The 16,460-nt window shown below is 41.4% G+C and overlaps 1 protein-coding gene across 1 annotated transcript in view; it reads right to left on the reverse strand.

The window, feature by feature from the left end:
- The window catches only part of ASIC2 (acid sensing ion channel subunit 2), a 1,129,045-nt gene that overhangs the window by 963,282 nt on the left and 149,303 nt on the right, over positions 1–16,460 (reverse strand). The window lies entirely within an intron of this gene.

The raw sequence follows: 16,460 nt of genomic DNA on the forward strand, positions 1-16,460 counted from the left end.
GTTCATGCCTGGAGCCATTGCTTGGAAATTGCACCCAGCCAATCCCCAGCCATAATTACCACTAGGCTTGCAGCACTGGGCTGAGAGCTGGAAATAGCTCTGCATTTATTTACCCTGCAATTACATGCTACATTAAATGTTCCACAAGAACATGGCGATCACCCTGCAATTAGCTGGTCCCTGCTTCCCGGGCAAGAGAAGGCTGGAGACAGTTACTGGGTGAAATCAAGTGCTCCCTGGTTTCTTAATGGGCCTGGGGTCACCTTGTAACTTATGCTGGTGGACCTGGCCAGAGGCTGCAACTCCAAGTGGGAGCTTCTTCAGCTCCTGAAGGAGAGAGATTAACATCTGGGTCAGATCTGAGTCCAACTTTGCTACGGGTTCTGTAACGAGATCGTCCATTAGTGGGTCCTTGCCCCTACTGTCTTCTCTAGCTCCTCCCAAGGCATCTGGTGTCTCTCTGTATTTTACTTTTGGAGTTCCTGAACTCCACCAGCCTTTGCATAGGTCATTTCCTATCATGTTGACCTCGTAAAGTCCTATCTACCTTTCAAGATTCAGCTCAACTGTCATCTTCTCTGGGAAGTATATTTTGAAAGGAGATTGTATAGAAAAGTGAAAATCAGACATACTTAATGACAAAATACCAACTTCATTACTTAATAGCTATGTGACTTTCAGCAAGTTACTTGGCCTCTCTGAACATCAATATATGTGTGTATGTGTACATGGGTGTATAGAATTCCCTGGTATCATATGCATATACACATTATGTGTATACATACACAAGAACTTAAAGTCTTCTAGTTAGGGACAGATTTTAGCAAGGTGGAAACAGCATGGTGCCTCACACACAGTAGGTGTGCACCACATCTTTCTTGAATCAATGAGTCAGTGAGTAAATCAACCAATCAATCAAAATAAACCAATTAGGAACTGTTAACGTGTGTGTACCCATGTTTACCTTTGTGGCTGTCCGCTTAACTTGCTGCATATAAACAAGTATACCCGTTATTCAAAAACATAATATGTGCACATGATGGTAATTGGTCTCTAGTTGCCTGGAGATTCCAGAGAACCGGTTCCCAGGCTGTGTGGATAGACTAAGAATGCCAGGAAAAGACACTAAGAAAAGAGTTAATTATATATTTACTACCTCTGTCATTTGCTCCTAATTATGTCTTGGCAAGCTGTGTCTCCTGGATGAGTCTTAAATCTCAGTGTCTTTAAAAATATAATAATAAATCAATGTGAGATGAAATGCTCCCAACAGCCAAAATGCCCCGGACAGTTTTCAATCAGTGAGAGCGCCAGTGAACAGTTCTGGCCCCAGTTTCGATGATGTTTGGGCCTTAGGAACCAGATATGGAGCCAGAAAAATAGTAAGAGAGCAGAGCTGTGTCTAGAACGTGTCACTGAGGCCTCTTCTCAGTCTTCTGAGGGTCACCTGGAATCCTTTCGGCCTCTGCCTGCTGCCAATGTATCATGAGGCAACAGAGGAGGAAGTTAGGCACGTAAATTCACGAGCAACCCTGGTGCATTTTTCTTGGTTTCTGGACTGTGAAGACAAGGCCCATTTACTCAGCCCTCTGTATGTCAGTGACTCTCAACTGGGGGCAATTCTGTCCTCCTAGCAGACATTTGTAAAAGTCTGGAGTTATTTTCAGTGGTTACCACTTGGGGATTTTGCTACTGGCATCCAATGGGTAGAGGCCAGGGATGCTGCTAAACATTCTGCAATGCACAGGATACTCCCACCCACAACAAAGAATTATCTGGCTTAAAATGTCAATAATGCCCAGGTTGAGAAGCCCTCTGTTTGTGCTGGCAAGCTTGGGCCCTGGCAGCATGTGTCCGTGCTGTCTGTTCCTGTTGTCACTCATTCTGTTTTTCAGACCTCTTCATGTTCTTTTCTATTTTGGTTTCTAATAAGGGACACAGACACACACATGCTCAGAACAAATGCACAGCCTTCCTTCCCCATAACCCCTTTTTGGCTGCAATCGTATTCACTGAGAATTAGTCAGCCCTCTCCAAGGGAGGGGAGTGGACACTCACCTTGACAGCCTGTGGGCACCTGCACATGCTGGCTCTTTCTCTCCTCCCAGGGATAAGACCACACTTCTCTCACTGGTCCCAGTGGGCATAGCAAAAGCAACAAAGTTGTGGGGCTTGTTGGTGCTTCATCGAACAGGCCTAGGCAGGAGGCCCAGTGCAGCCCTGTCTGTGAGATGACCTGGAAATCAGTGTTTCTTATCAAGTGTCAACACACATGCCCAGCAGTTTCGCTCTGTTCCATCACAAGCAATCAAACACGCCTACATCGTGCAAGCAATTTTTAGGTCTCCTAGTTTCTATTATTAAAGCCTCTTGCCTAGGATTCAAAGGTCCATGGCACATAAAAGGGCCAAGAGGAAATTTCCCAGGATTTTCTCATGTAGTCTTCACAACCACCCGATGATGCAGACACTTGTGCATCCCCTTCACAATTGGGGGAAAGAGGCTCTAAGGACAGAACAGTGCCTTTGCACTGCATGAGTCAGATCTTGACACTTGTCTGTCTAAGCTGGTGCTGGAAATAATGAAGCTGAGACGGAAACACCAGTCCATTTGACCCTAAGCAAGGCATGGGCTCTTGACACTACAGCTGTTGCTGAAAGGAAATGGAAGAAGGAGAGGCAACAAGAATAGAAAGGGATGTTTCTGAGCACAAGAGCAGAGGAAATAGAAGGCATGGATTACCTCTTCAACCCTGACATTCTCCTAGCTCATAAGCACATCCCTGTCCTTTAACATCTGGGTGTCTTAGAGGGCACCAGAAACTTCAGACACTGAAAGGAAAGACATTCTAAAAGGTGGAAGGAAAGTGGCATTTGGGGACTGCTATAGGCAGTCTGAATATAGATGTGAGTGATAAACATATGGGGCTCATTACTCCAAGAGGCCCAGGCTTCTTCAAAACAGGTGTCAGGAGAATTTTAATCAAAGCCTCAAGCCATGATGAGTTACTAAAGGTATGGAGGGATATGAGTAGGACATTTCAGCTCAGTCAGCTTCAAGAACACCTTGGATAGACCATAGGCAGATGGGCACTTGGGAAATGATCTATATAAAGTACCATAAACTTCTCTGCAAATTATTTCCACCCCAACCTCTCCCCAGTCACACACACAACTTTTTTCGAATCCAGCATTTCTCAACGTGTGTCCCATAGAGCAGTACCTCGTAACTTTAGTGTGCACAGAAACTTTAATGTGTCCTCGGAGTGTCCAGGGTGGGCCTGACATTCTGCGTCTCTAACAAGCTCTCAAGAAATGCTGACGCAACTTGTCTACAGCCCATACTTGAATGGAGAGGTTTTAGAATACTGGCTAAGCAAGATGTTAATGGTCTTTAAGGGAAAAGAAAAGACTCCAGAGGCAAAATGTTTGGGACATACAACATTAAGTTTAACGAGTATCTGAACTACCAGCAGAAGAGGGCAGAGTGTAATATGTTTAAAGCTGTTAAGAGGCTTTATAGAAAACAAAAGGAGTTCCATGGTCAAACACTTTTGGGAGGACTTGGGTTAAGTTAAAGGAGTATGAAGAACTTCTCAGTGCCTTTACACTGAGTCAGATCTTGCCACTCCTCTGTCTGAAGCTGGTAATGTAGAAGCCTTTACATTGGCTGATAAGGCCCCCGGCACTTCACTGCTTCCTTCTCCCTATGTTGAAGCCTTTACATTGGCTGATAAGGCCCCCGGAACTTCACTGCTTCCTTCTCCCTATGTCCAGGTACACAGGCCTTTCCTGGGAAGAAAAAAATAGGCATCCCTTTGCCTCAGGGTCTTTGCCCTGAGTCTTTCCTCTGCCTGAAACATTCTCTGACAGCTAACTGTCTAACTCCATTGCCTTCTTCTTTTCTCAAAGGCCACCTTTTAGATGAGACTGCTCTAACCACCCTATGGAATTCTATAACCCGCACCTCTTGACCCTGGCATTTGCAATCCCCCTTATTTGAACTTTCTTTTTTATTTTCTTCCAATGCATTTTCACCTTCAAAGACACCATACAATTTCATAATTTATTATGTTTATTGCTTATTTTTTGTCTTTCCCATTAGACTGTAAGCTCCATGAGAACAGGAATCTGGTTTTTTTCCTTGCAGTATTATGAGTACCTAGAACAGTACCTGTGCTATAGTAGGTACTCTAAATATTTGCTGAATCAGCAATTGAGCAGCTGTCCAAAGTGAAGTTCTTAGTAGGAGTGGAATATAGTAAGCATCATTCTCCAAAGGCTTTTCATTGCAGAACCTATTTATTTCTTATTTCTTTTCCAACAGAGCATCTCAGCATGACCACTATTCCTAAATGCACATTTTCTAGGAAATGGCTGCTGTAGTAACTCACTGAGAATCCAGCCTTCATCCATTTTCCTAAATCCTTCTAGGCCTATTCATATTCATCCCCTGACAATCCCAGAGTGATGAATTCCATAAGTTTATTACCCACAGTATAAATTTGTCTTTAGAACAATGTCATGGGAGGGACACTCACTTCCCGCTCGCCTGCAAAAGACCCCTCGATGCCGCCACGGAGAAGAGGCACAGGGTTTCACACCATGCCTTGTAAGCCATAGGTGCTCCATAAATTCATATTTAACCCTCAAAGTAATACTTTGAGGTGAGTCTTAATCTCCCATTATACAAATGAGAATCTGGGTCTCAGGGAGATTAAGTAGCTTACAGAGCCGGAATTTGGATAAAGGTCTGCCATGCCTTAATGCTCACATACTCTCCACAACACCAATGTGGCAAAGCTCACAAAATGGCATTTTCAAATGCCAAGGTACAGAATCAGAGACTTGGGAGCTGTGTGTCTGTCCAGAGTGCCTTCCTCATTAGCAGTGGCCATAGCACAGCAATAATAGCTACTGCTTATTGAGTTTTTACTATACACCAATCATTATTCTAAGCATTTTACATGCATTAAGTATTTTAACTCCTAGAACCCAATGACCCTCACTTTACAGATGAGGAAGCTGAGGCAATTAAAAAGTTACATAGCATATTACCTTGCCCAAGGTCATATGGCTGTAGAGTAGCAGCATTACTTATGGCAGAATCAGGGGAAAAAAAGTCAGGCAAGGTACAGTTTTGAACCAACTCAGCTGCTCCCATGACCACCTCACTATGCTCTGGTGCTCAGGGCCAAATCCAGCTCCTCCTTCCCTCTTAGATCCACCCAGTGCTCCACAGCAGTCTTGTCCCAGCCTTTGCATCTGTCTCCCAGCACTCTGATATACAAGAACACTTTTATGGATGGGAGTGCAGTTTACAGCCATCTGTCTGCAATCCCTAGCAACCCTTTCCCATACAGCTTCCCCAGATGATCCATGCTGGGCAGCTAGGGACTGGCACCAAGAAGGCCCTTGGAGACCATCACATTCAATCTCCTCATTTGAAATCTGGGAAACCTGAGATCCAGAGGAGATGCTGACTTGCTGAACACACACAATCAGAAATAAACCTGGACTAGGACACAGGCCTAGAAATCCCATTCCAGTGTCATTTAACCTGTTAGCCAACCAAACAACTAACCAACCAACCAACCAACCAGAAAGCATTTACTGAAGTACTGTTAGGTGAAAGTGCCAAGGAGTGACCAGGGTTTCTGCTCTAATGCCCACTGACTTATCATTTGTGTTCACTCATGCTTTCCTTCATTCATTTCTGAATTCAATAAATTGTTAGGCTCAAGAAATAACATGATAAAAAGACAATCTCTTCTAATGCATGAGACATACTTTAATAAAAATAACAGAAGTATATTCAGAATAATAAACAGTAATAAGAGCTTAAAGACATAAAAAATGTTTAAGGTCTTTTGACAGCATATAATTTGTGAGGGAGACAGGAAGGAATGTGACCTAGCCTGGAAATCAAAGAAAACTTCCTGGAAGAAGTGGCATCTGGAGTGAGATTTAAAGGATAGTAAGAGTGCATTACACTAGAAGGAATTAGGAGGAAGAGCATACATGAGAGACCTGAGACAGAATGAATGTAACATATTTAGAAATATAATAATGTAATTGTGAATGGTATAATATAGTATGGTGTGGTGTAGATGCATACACATATAAAATACAAGGCACTTTCCAGGGAAAGCAACTAACCTTTACTGAATGATTGCTACATGCCAGTCCCTTTATTACCTCCTTACTCAGTGGGAGGTAATTGAATCATGGGAGCAAGTCTTTCCCACGCTGTTCTCATGATAGTGAATATGTCTCATGAGATCTGATGGTTTTAAAGAGAGGAGTTCCCCTGCACAAGCTCTCTCTTTTTGCCTGCTGCCATCCATGTAAGATGTGACTTGCTCCTCCTTGCCTTCCGCCATGATTGTGAGGTCTCCTCAGCCATGTGGAACTGTAAGTCCCATTAAACCTCTTTCTTTTGTAAATTGCCCAGTCTTTATCAGCAGCATGAAAATGGACTAATACATCGACGCTTAGCAGATGCTGCTGATGTTCCCCTAAGTAGGTCCCATTCCTCTTTACCATTTCTGCTTGCCTTTCCTCCAGGTGCTGTGTTTTTGTTGCTGCTGTTTTGGTTTAGTTTTTGCCTCTAATCTAATGACCTCTTCCTAGTATTCCCCTCACAGGCCTGCCCTGAAGCTCTTAGATCCACTTTGCCATTGCTCCCAGAGAGCTATCAAAACCTGGGAGCTGAGTTATCCCCCCATCCCTGGTGACTCTTAGACAGTGACTGGTTGGGAGCAGGAAAGCCCAGCAACCTCACCCAGAGCAGGGACAAAAGCAGAGACGTAATTTATACTCTAGAGCTCGGAGTCAGGCTGAGCCAAGACTTTGTCCCAAATTGTTCCCTTGCCTGACTTCTTCCACTTCTATGCCCCTCTTCCCACCTCCCACAACTTCCTTATTTGTTTTTCCTGGGATTTCTCCTTAATAAATCACTCAGACAAGAATTCTCACTGTTCAGAAACTGCCTCTGGGGAACCCAACCTAAAACAGAACCCACATCTGTCTGAACTTGAAGCCCTTTTTCTTGTTAGTGAGACATGATGTTAAACAGTCACACCAGTGAAGGGTAAAGGAGTAGGAATGATGGTAAGGTCAAGAGCTGGGGAAGGTTTTTTGAGCTTAGAGGTGAAGAAGAAAGCCCCTGGGGACAAGAAATCTCAATTAAGCATCCAAAGACCTGCAGGTTATAAGCTCAGTGGAGAAAGCAGGCCTCCAGGGTTGGGAGGTATGATATCACAACAGAAGGACATGGCAAAAGTGACTGAGGTGCTTACACAACAGAGGGAATTGGCCCATCTGGAAATGGACTAATTTCCAAGAAATTGGAAAAGAGTGCTGGAAAGATCGGGACCAGACTGCCAAGGGTTGCTTTGGTATCAGGCTAAGGAGGCAAACGAGGGATGGAGAGAATATACCCTTTTGTGGTAGACATGCCTTGGTCCCACTGCCACACCCACCACTTCCTGGCTATGACCTTTAACAGGTAATTCAGTTGACTCAGCAGTGAAATCAAAAGACCTACTTTTGAGGATTAGATAAGAATAGCACAATTAAAATCCCTAGCCCATTACCAGAGACTCAAATGACGCTGTTGTTTTTTTTCTCATTCTTGAAGTTTGGGCTTAATTTTGTACAAGGTGTCACCGCAGAGACTTTGATCAAGAAAATGAAACATTCAAATATAGAAAACTCGTACTAACAGGGGAGAAAAGGACAACTTAAAGAGGCAGACAGGAGACCTGGAGACCAATGAGTTTTTGCAGGAAACTAAGCGTGAAGGAACTGAGCCCAGTCTAGGGCTGCGGCAGTGGGAAGAAGGGGAAAGAGGCACTTCCGGTGATATTGACAAGGACAACTGGTCAGGCCTTCGTGCGTAATTAGCATGCAGGAGTGAAAGAGAGGCAGAAGCCCAAACTGTCTTTGAGGTTTTGACCTAGTGCCTGAATGCAAAAGAATGAGAGAAGAAGGCCTAGCTTAAGAGATAAGGTGGGGAATTTGATTTGATATATGTTGAGCTTGACTTTACATCTGGCCATCCAGAGAAGCAGCAGTATATAGTCCAAAGAGCCAGACAGGCCTGGGTTCAAATCGCAGCTCTGCCTCTTACTAACTGTGTGACTGGGTAAGTTTTAGGACCTCTGTGTGCCTCCATTTCCTCACCTGCAAAAAGGGAAAATAGATACAGGGTTGCTTTAAATATTGAGGCATACAAAATTGTCTGGCAACAGATAAATGCTCAACAAATGCTAACTTAAAAAAAATTTTCATATTCATCAGGCAATTGGGATCAAGTCTTGGAGTTGGCCTCAGAGCTAATACTGTAGATTTGGAAAGCAATGGACTAGAGGAAATGACTGAAACATAAGCACAGTTGAGATCAATTACCTTCTGGAGGAAAATGTCCTGTCAAAGACCAACAGGCACTGAAGATAAATGTTAAGTTAGTTGGCTTCTTCTGTTTTCCCACAAGGAGCACAACTCAATTTAGTTGTACAAACATTTATGAACCAGGCACAGTGGAAATGGGGACCCTGAGATGAATAAGATGTAGTTTTTGCCCTGAAAGGCTCACAATTTCTTGGAGGGATGGACACAGAAAAACCAAGCAAAGTGCAATGTGAGAAGAATTATGCAAGAGGCATAAAGGGTGCACCAAGGAGGGAGTGATGAATTTTGCCTAGAGGATTTGGAGAGGAAATAACTGAAACACTAACATCTCTCCCACAGCATTAAACACAAATAAAAAATTCTCAAATAAATGAACTATGAATCATCACATACACTTAATTTTTAGTTCAAAGATGATCATTCAAAGACAAGAAACTCTAACAAAAATTGTAACTCCAAATGTTTAGGTTATTGCAGTAGAGAGAGTAGGGGATAAAGAATTGCAGATCTGGAAGCATCGAATTCTCTAGCTTCTAACTCAAACAGCTTCTAAACCACATGGGTGGTGGATGATGTAGTTAACTAGGGTTGACCACTGTAACAAAAACATCAGTCTGGGTTTTTATGAGTTTATGGGTGTGAAGCTTGGTGTTGACATGTGAGAAGAAAAATATCTTTTACCTATTAACTGAGTCTTGAGTTTTCAGACACTGAAAAGATGAGGATGATGGAGCTAGAGAAAAGATTCATAGATTCAACTAAGTCAAATCCCTCTTTTGCTTTACTGATAAGGAGAAGACATCAGAGAGGGGAAGTGACTCGTGCAAAGTCACCCTGCTGGGGAGAGCCAGGATGAAGTCCCAGGGTTCCTGACTCCTAGTCAAGTTCTCTTTCTACACTACCACTGTGTCTTTTAAATGAACCCTTAACTCCAGATTTCCCCAATCTATCCTGCCACCGGCTGCATGTGCACATACAAATACTCCTAAATTGATCCCCGAGTGGCCCAGCACCTCCTCTGCATGGAGTAAGGGTCTGCTGCATCCTTGATCATATCACATAGGCAAGATACTCAGAGCTAACCACATGGTCTGGCCTCCAGGGGACCATCAACCAGCAGGAAGAATTCCCCAAGGCAATGCACTGCTGGCTTTCTCAACATTCCACAAAATAACTGCACCTAATATTCCCCACTAATCAAGGTAGAAGGCTCTGCTAATTTCATTGATAACTTAATGAAATTATTAACCACTATCCAGTGGGGGCAGATTTGGTTTCTCCTTGGTTATAGGAATTCATCCATTTTTCACACAATTACAGCCTGAGAGGATCATCACTGAGGCTGCCAATTGTGGGCTTATTAGGATCAATTTAGACACAAGATTGGATTTCCTTTCTGCCCATAACCTTTCGTTCAAAGCAAATGAACTGATGTTCCTCAGATTAGTGTATTAATAAATGTTGTCCAGGAGGTGTTTGATCTTTAAGATTGGCCCAGTAGCAGAGTACCAACACTGCCCTGGGAGCTGCCAGGCTTCTCATGCCAACTTCAAGCAGCAAGCCCAAGCCACTTGGGGTCTCTGAGCCTCAGTTTCTCATTACCTACTGTGATAGAACTGGTCCATTTCAGTGGTTTGAACTAGAGACCCACAAGCTATCCACCATACCTTAAGATAGCTGACGGAATCATCTGTATTGCTGATCTAATGCTGCATAGACTAAGTAAAACTCTGACATCTCTCCTCTTGGGCAGAATTGTATCTTCTCAGTGCATAACACCAGTTAGCTCAGCCTAGTCAGATGCTGACTGTGGATGACATCATAGGTATTTGGAAGCCATTAGAGAAAAACAAAAGGGGATAACTGAGAAAATTGATTTCTAAGGTCTGTCTCTGGTCAGCTATTCATTCATCAAAACTCAACTTCCTTGACCCTGCCAGGCTGAATTTACTTATTTCCTTCCCACACCCTTCATTTGGGATTTCAGTTAACTGTGCACATGTGAGTCTTTTCCTAACAAGACTCTGCTTACCTTAAGGGTGCGGGGTGAATTCACTCTATCCACGAGTGTGATGGAGCTAACTCACACTGGCTCGCAAAAGCCAATTACCTGCATTTCTTCCAAACTCTGAGTTCAGTGGATTCTATGTTAGCTGCTTGAGATCAGTCATGGTGGGGATGTTTATAACAGAGAAATCAGCAAACACTACAAATCAGGGATTTGTTTCTTCCCAGAGCGCTGGTTGTTAAGTATTTACCAGCACATCACTGACTACATCGCCACTGCCTAGCATTTAGGATGTAATAAGCACGTAGTTGAGAGCTGATGAATAAATGAATGACCAGAGTCAGCAAACCTGGGTACTGACAGGTTTCGAGCAGCCTGAATGCTACATATACATGAGTTACAAAGCGTCCCAAGTAGTTTGCATGAGAGGTATACAACTAGAGTGGTGGCTTGAAACCTTGGCTGTATGTTAAAATTACCTGGTACCCAGGCAATAGCCCAGTCCTGAAGTCCTGAAGTGGATATTGGATATCAGTATTTTCTATGCCCACATGATTTCATGTTCGAGGATCACTGATCTAGAAAAAGTTCCTGGACTAATCAAGGCCATCATGATACCCAGCTTCAGTGCCCCAGTGCCCATGACTGCCTATCACCTTAATTCAGGGAGCTTGAAAGTCAAGCAAAGAGATAATTTCACTGGTAGATTGGTAGCTTCCCTGTAATTAAGCAGTAAGGTCACAAGGAGGTGCTCCTCCCCAACTGGTATGGTTTCAGTTTTTTTGGCACGTGTCCAGAATGATGATTTAGTTAGGTAACCATTTAAGAGACAGTATCTTGACTCGTCTGAAAGAGAACAGCAGCCTCAGCCTACAAGTTACTGGTACATGCCCGTGACCCCACTCTACCCTACTGCCACTGCCATGTACCTCCCTGCACAGTCACATGTGCCTCTCTGCACAACCATATGTCTGTTATTTTTCTCTCTTTAAAGGACCAGTACAAATACTGCCTCTTCTTTGAAGTTCTTTGAGGCTTTTGCCAGTGTGTCTGGCTGAAGGCTGGAGAGATCAAGGAGAAACAGACTCTGAGTTGAAGTTCCAGCTCTAGAATTCATAGCTGTGAAAATTTGGCAAGCCACTTAGCTTCTCCGAGCCACATGTTCTGCCTATAGAAAATGAAGTCAGTAGCACATAAATGGATACATCTGGTATGTGTTTGGTATCATGTACTGGAAGTGGGAGAGAACTGAACTGTGATATTTTAGTCTAGTGTCTATTCTGTCCCGTTAGTAGACATTCATTTTGATCAAGTCACACTCCTCTCTGATCCTCAGTTTCCTCCTCAGAAAATGATGGAGTCTGGTTAGATGCTATGGACGGGCTTTTTCAGTTCAAAAGGAGCTTACTGTCTCTGCCTCTTGCTTGGCATGTATCTGCCTTCCACAGTGATTGATCTTTTTCTATATACAACCTGTCTTTCCAACCAGATTAGGGAATCCCAAAGAGTAGTGAATGTGTCTTATTTGCCTGGGTATCTCCAGAGCCCAGAACAGTGCTCTAAACTTAGACATGTATTAGATTGAGCTCCTATCACCTTAGCTCTCCCCTGCTTTGCAAATGTTTCATCAAATGAAGGGGCCAGCTCAAGCATATTACAGAGCTGTCTAATGCTGGTATATCAGGGCTCTGTGCCTCAGAAGATCTAAAGCTGCTATAGCTACTTGTAAATTGCTCAATATGTGTCAGCTGCCAGCAAGGAACTACGGATAAGTTTCCCAAATTATAAGAAGAGCCATGTAGTAAATCACCAATGGATTAGGCACAGGATTCGAAAACTGTTCTTTCAAATGTCACCCACCTGGAATGATGCATGGTGCTATGAGGAATACTGCATGGTGTCACTTGGACATGACCCAAGTAGACCATCAGAAGTCACGTCATGCTGTAGGGCCAGATGAATTTCCTGACCACTCCTCTGTGGGTCCCTAAGTCATGAGGTACACTAGGCAATATCTACTCAGTAATTGGCTCTTTCCCTAAGTGAAGCCAGAGCCAATGTGTTTTTTATTTCTCCTTAAATGAGAATTTGCTAGCGGGCCTGTATTTTTTTCTCGCCTAATAACAAGTGACAGCAAAGTGTGAAATTAGCTGTAACAGGCACCAAGGACTGAATTTTGCAAACTCCCAAACAAGCTGAGAAATCAGTGGCTGACACTCAAGATCCAGTGGTATCTAGTGGTCTTCTTGACCGTGAACCCACTAGAAAGGATTAGGGAAGCTCTTGGTACCAGAAACTCATAGATTTTGGAGTTGGGAAACTGATGATTCTACAACTACTAGGAAGTTTTACTGATCCCAGATTGGCCTATTTGATCCAAGTATTCTGAAGGATTGGGGACAATGCAGAAAAAAAAACAGGGCTTCTTGAGATGAGATTTCAAATATTGCTCTCTCAAGGAGGTGATCTATAGGTATGATTTCAACTTTTCACATATAGACCCTTCCTAGCATTGGAGACATGAAAAAAATTCTGAGATGTATTAGAGGACTCCACACTCCTCATAACATGCTTGTCTACTAGCTGCATGACCTCCATCCAGGACCGTACCTATGGCCATGAAGGTCAAATCCCACACAACACCAGGTTGTGCCATCCCTGTAGACAATAACACCAACAGCTCCCACTGGAGATGTTAAGTGTGGCAGGGAGATTTTATCTCTCTGATAAATTTCTTCATTTGTAGAGACAACAATGTCTTATTCAAAGGACAATTGGGGGGATAAAATTGGGCAAGTGGGTGAATTAGGCCCTTTTCCTGCCCTCAACACAAAGTTCAATCCTGACCTCTTAACCTTCAAGGCTTGAGACCCAGAACCTGGCAGAAGGAGAGTCTTCCCTGTCCATCCCTTACTCATCTCTTCTACCTCATCTCCTCCTTACTCTCTGGCATGTATCCTGGCTCCTTCCATCATGAACTACACTCTCTTTTCACTGTGTATGTATGTGTATGTGTCTTTTTAAAAAAATGTTCTTATTTTATTCTATTCCAGCTTTATGGAAGAATAACTGATGAAGAAAAATTATATATATTCGCAGCATACCATGTGATATACATATGTATATGTACATGTGTGTATATACATACATATATATAAACCACAATCTGTGTGTGTATATATGTGTGTCTGTATATATATACACACACAAATGCACATATATATACCACATTGTGTATAAATAAAATACCACATTTTTTTTATTCATTCACCCATTGATGGACACTTAGGTTGGTTTCATATCTTGGCTATTGTGAATAATGCACAATGAATACAGGAGAACAGATATCTCCTCAACATACAGATTTTATTTACCTATTTTTGGATCTATATCCAGAAGTAGGATTGTTGGAGCAAAGAATTAATTTTTTAAGGATCTACCATACTGTTTTCCACAATGGCTGTAGCAATTTACATTCCCACCAACCGTGTACAAGGGTTCCCTTTTCTCCATATCTTTCACAATACCTATTGTATTTCATCTTTTTGATAATATCCACTTTAACAGGTATGAGGTAATATTTTATTGTGGTTTTTATTTGCATTTCCTGGATGATTAGTGATGCTGAACATTTTTTTTCATATACCTGTAGACCATTTGTATGTATTCCTTTGAAAAACGTCGTATTTAATTTCTATGACCATTTTTATCAGGTTATTTGTTTTTTTGCTATTGAGTTGTGTGAGTTCTTTACACAGTTTGGATATTAACCCCTTATCAGTTGTATGGTTTGCAAATATTTTATCCCATTCTGTAGCTTGCCTCTTCATTCCTTCAATTATTTCCTTTATCTGTGGAAGCTTTTTAGTTGATGTAATCTCATTTGTCTAGTTTTGCTTTTGTTGCCTTTGCTTTTGGGGTCATAGCCAAAAAAGTCATTGCCTAGGCCAACACCAACAAACTTTTTTCCTATGTTTTCTTCTAGCAGTTTTACAGCTTCTAGTATCATTTTAAAGTCTTTAATGCATTTCAAGTCAATTTTTTACATAGTATGAGATAAGGGTCCAATTTCATTCTTCTGAATGTAGATATCAAGTTTTCCCAACACAATTTGGGAAAGGACAAAGACTGTCCTTTTCCCATTGTGTGTTCTTGGTGCCTCTGTCAAAAATTAATTGATAAAAATGCAGAGGTTTATTTTGTGCTTTCTATTCTGTTACATTGGTTTAGATGTTTGTTTTAATTTCAGTACTGCCCTGTTTTGTTTACTATAGCTTTGTAGCATATTTTGAAATCAAGATGTCCATTGCCTCCTTCTTTGTATTCTTGCTCAAGATTGTTTTGGCCATTCAGGGTCTTCTGTGGTTCCATGTACATTTTAGGGTTGCTTTTTCTAATTCTGTGAAAAATACCATTGGAATTTGGAGAGGGATTTCACTGGATCTATAGATCACTTTGGATAGCATGGACATTTTTACAATAGTAATTCTTCCGACCTATGAACATGAGATCTTTTCATTTATTTGTGTCTTCAGTTTCTTTATCAATGTGTTCTAGTTTTATGTGCAAAAATCTTTCATCTCCTAGTTAAATTTATTCCTAAGTATTTGTTATGCTATTGTAAATGGTATTGTTTTCTAAATTTATTTATTTACTTTTATTTTTATGCTTTTTGAGACTGTTTCTGTCTTTGTCACCTAGGCTGGAGTACAGTGGTGCAGTCTCGGCTCACTGCAGTCTTGACCTCCTGGGCTCAAGCTATCCTTCCACCTCAACCCCCAAATAGCTAGGACTACAGGCATGTGCCACCAGGCATGGTTAATTTTTTTTTTTTTTTTTTTTTTTTTTTTTTTTTTGGTAGAGACAAGGTTTCACCATGTTGCCCAGGTTGGTCTCAAACTGCTGAGCTCAAGCAATCTGCCAGCCTTGGCCTCCCAAAGTGCTAGGATTACAGGTGTAAGCCACCACGCCTGGCTTTACATTTATTTTTTTTTTTTTAGCTACTTTTTCCATCATTGAATACAATGTTAACTGTGGGCTTCTCATATGTGGCCTTTATTGTATTGAGTTAAAATTTGACACCTAATTTGTTGAGAGTTTTTATCATGAAAGGATGTTGAATTTTATCAAATGCTTTTTCTGCATCTGTTGAGATGATCATATAATTTTTATCCTTCATTCTGTTAATGTGGTGTATCACATTTGCTGATTTGTGTATGCTGAATCATCTTTGCATTCTAGGATAAATCCCACTGGATCACGGTATATGATCCTTTTGATGTGCTGTTGAATTTGGCTTGCAAATTTTTTTTTTTTTTGAGGATTTTTGCTTTATGTTCATTAGGGATATTGCTCTGTGATTTTCCTTTCTGCAGTGTTCCTGTTTGTCTTTGGTATCTGGGTAATGCTGGCCTCATTAAATAAGTTTGGAAGTGTTCTTCTCTCTTCAATTTTTTGAAAAAGTTTGAGGAGAATTGGCATTATTTTTTAAATAATTGGATTTTTAAAAAATGTTTGCTAGAATTCACCAGTAAAGCCATCAGGTCCCAGGCTCTTCTTTGTTCCGAGATTTTTGTTTACTGATTCAATCTCCTTTCTTGTTATTGACCTGTTCAGATTGCCTTTTGCCTCATGGTTCAGTTTTGGTAGATGGTACGTTCTCTAGAAGGTTATTCATTTTTTCTAGGTTATCTAATTCATTGGCATGTAATTGTTCATAGTACTCCCTTATGATCCCTTGTATTTCTGCACTATTAGTTGTAGCGTCTTATTTATTTATAATTTTATTTGAGTTTTCTCTTTTTCTTAGTTCAGCTAAAGGTTTGCCAATTTTATTTATCTTTTTAAAAAACAACTCAGTTTCATTGATATTTTTCACTGTTTTGCTAGTTTGCTTTATTGATTTCTGCTCTGATTTTTATTATTTTCTTCTTTCTGCTAACTTTGGACTTTGTTCTTTTCTAGTTCCTTGAGGTATAAAGTTAGGTTGTTTATTTGAAATCTTTCTTTTGTCTTAATGTAGGCATTTGTCACTATAA

This window comes from Macaca fascicularis, chromosome 16, assembly GCF_037993035.2.
Source record: "Macaca fascicularis isolate 582-1 chromosome 16, T2T-MFA8v1.1".
Classification (NCBI taxonomy): Eukaryota; Metazoa; Chordata; class Mammalia; order Primates; family Cercopithecidae; genus Macaca; species Macaca fascicularis.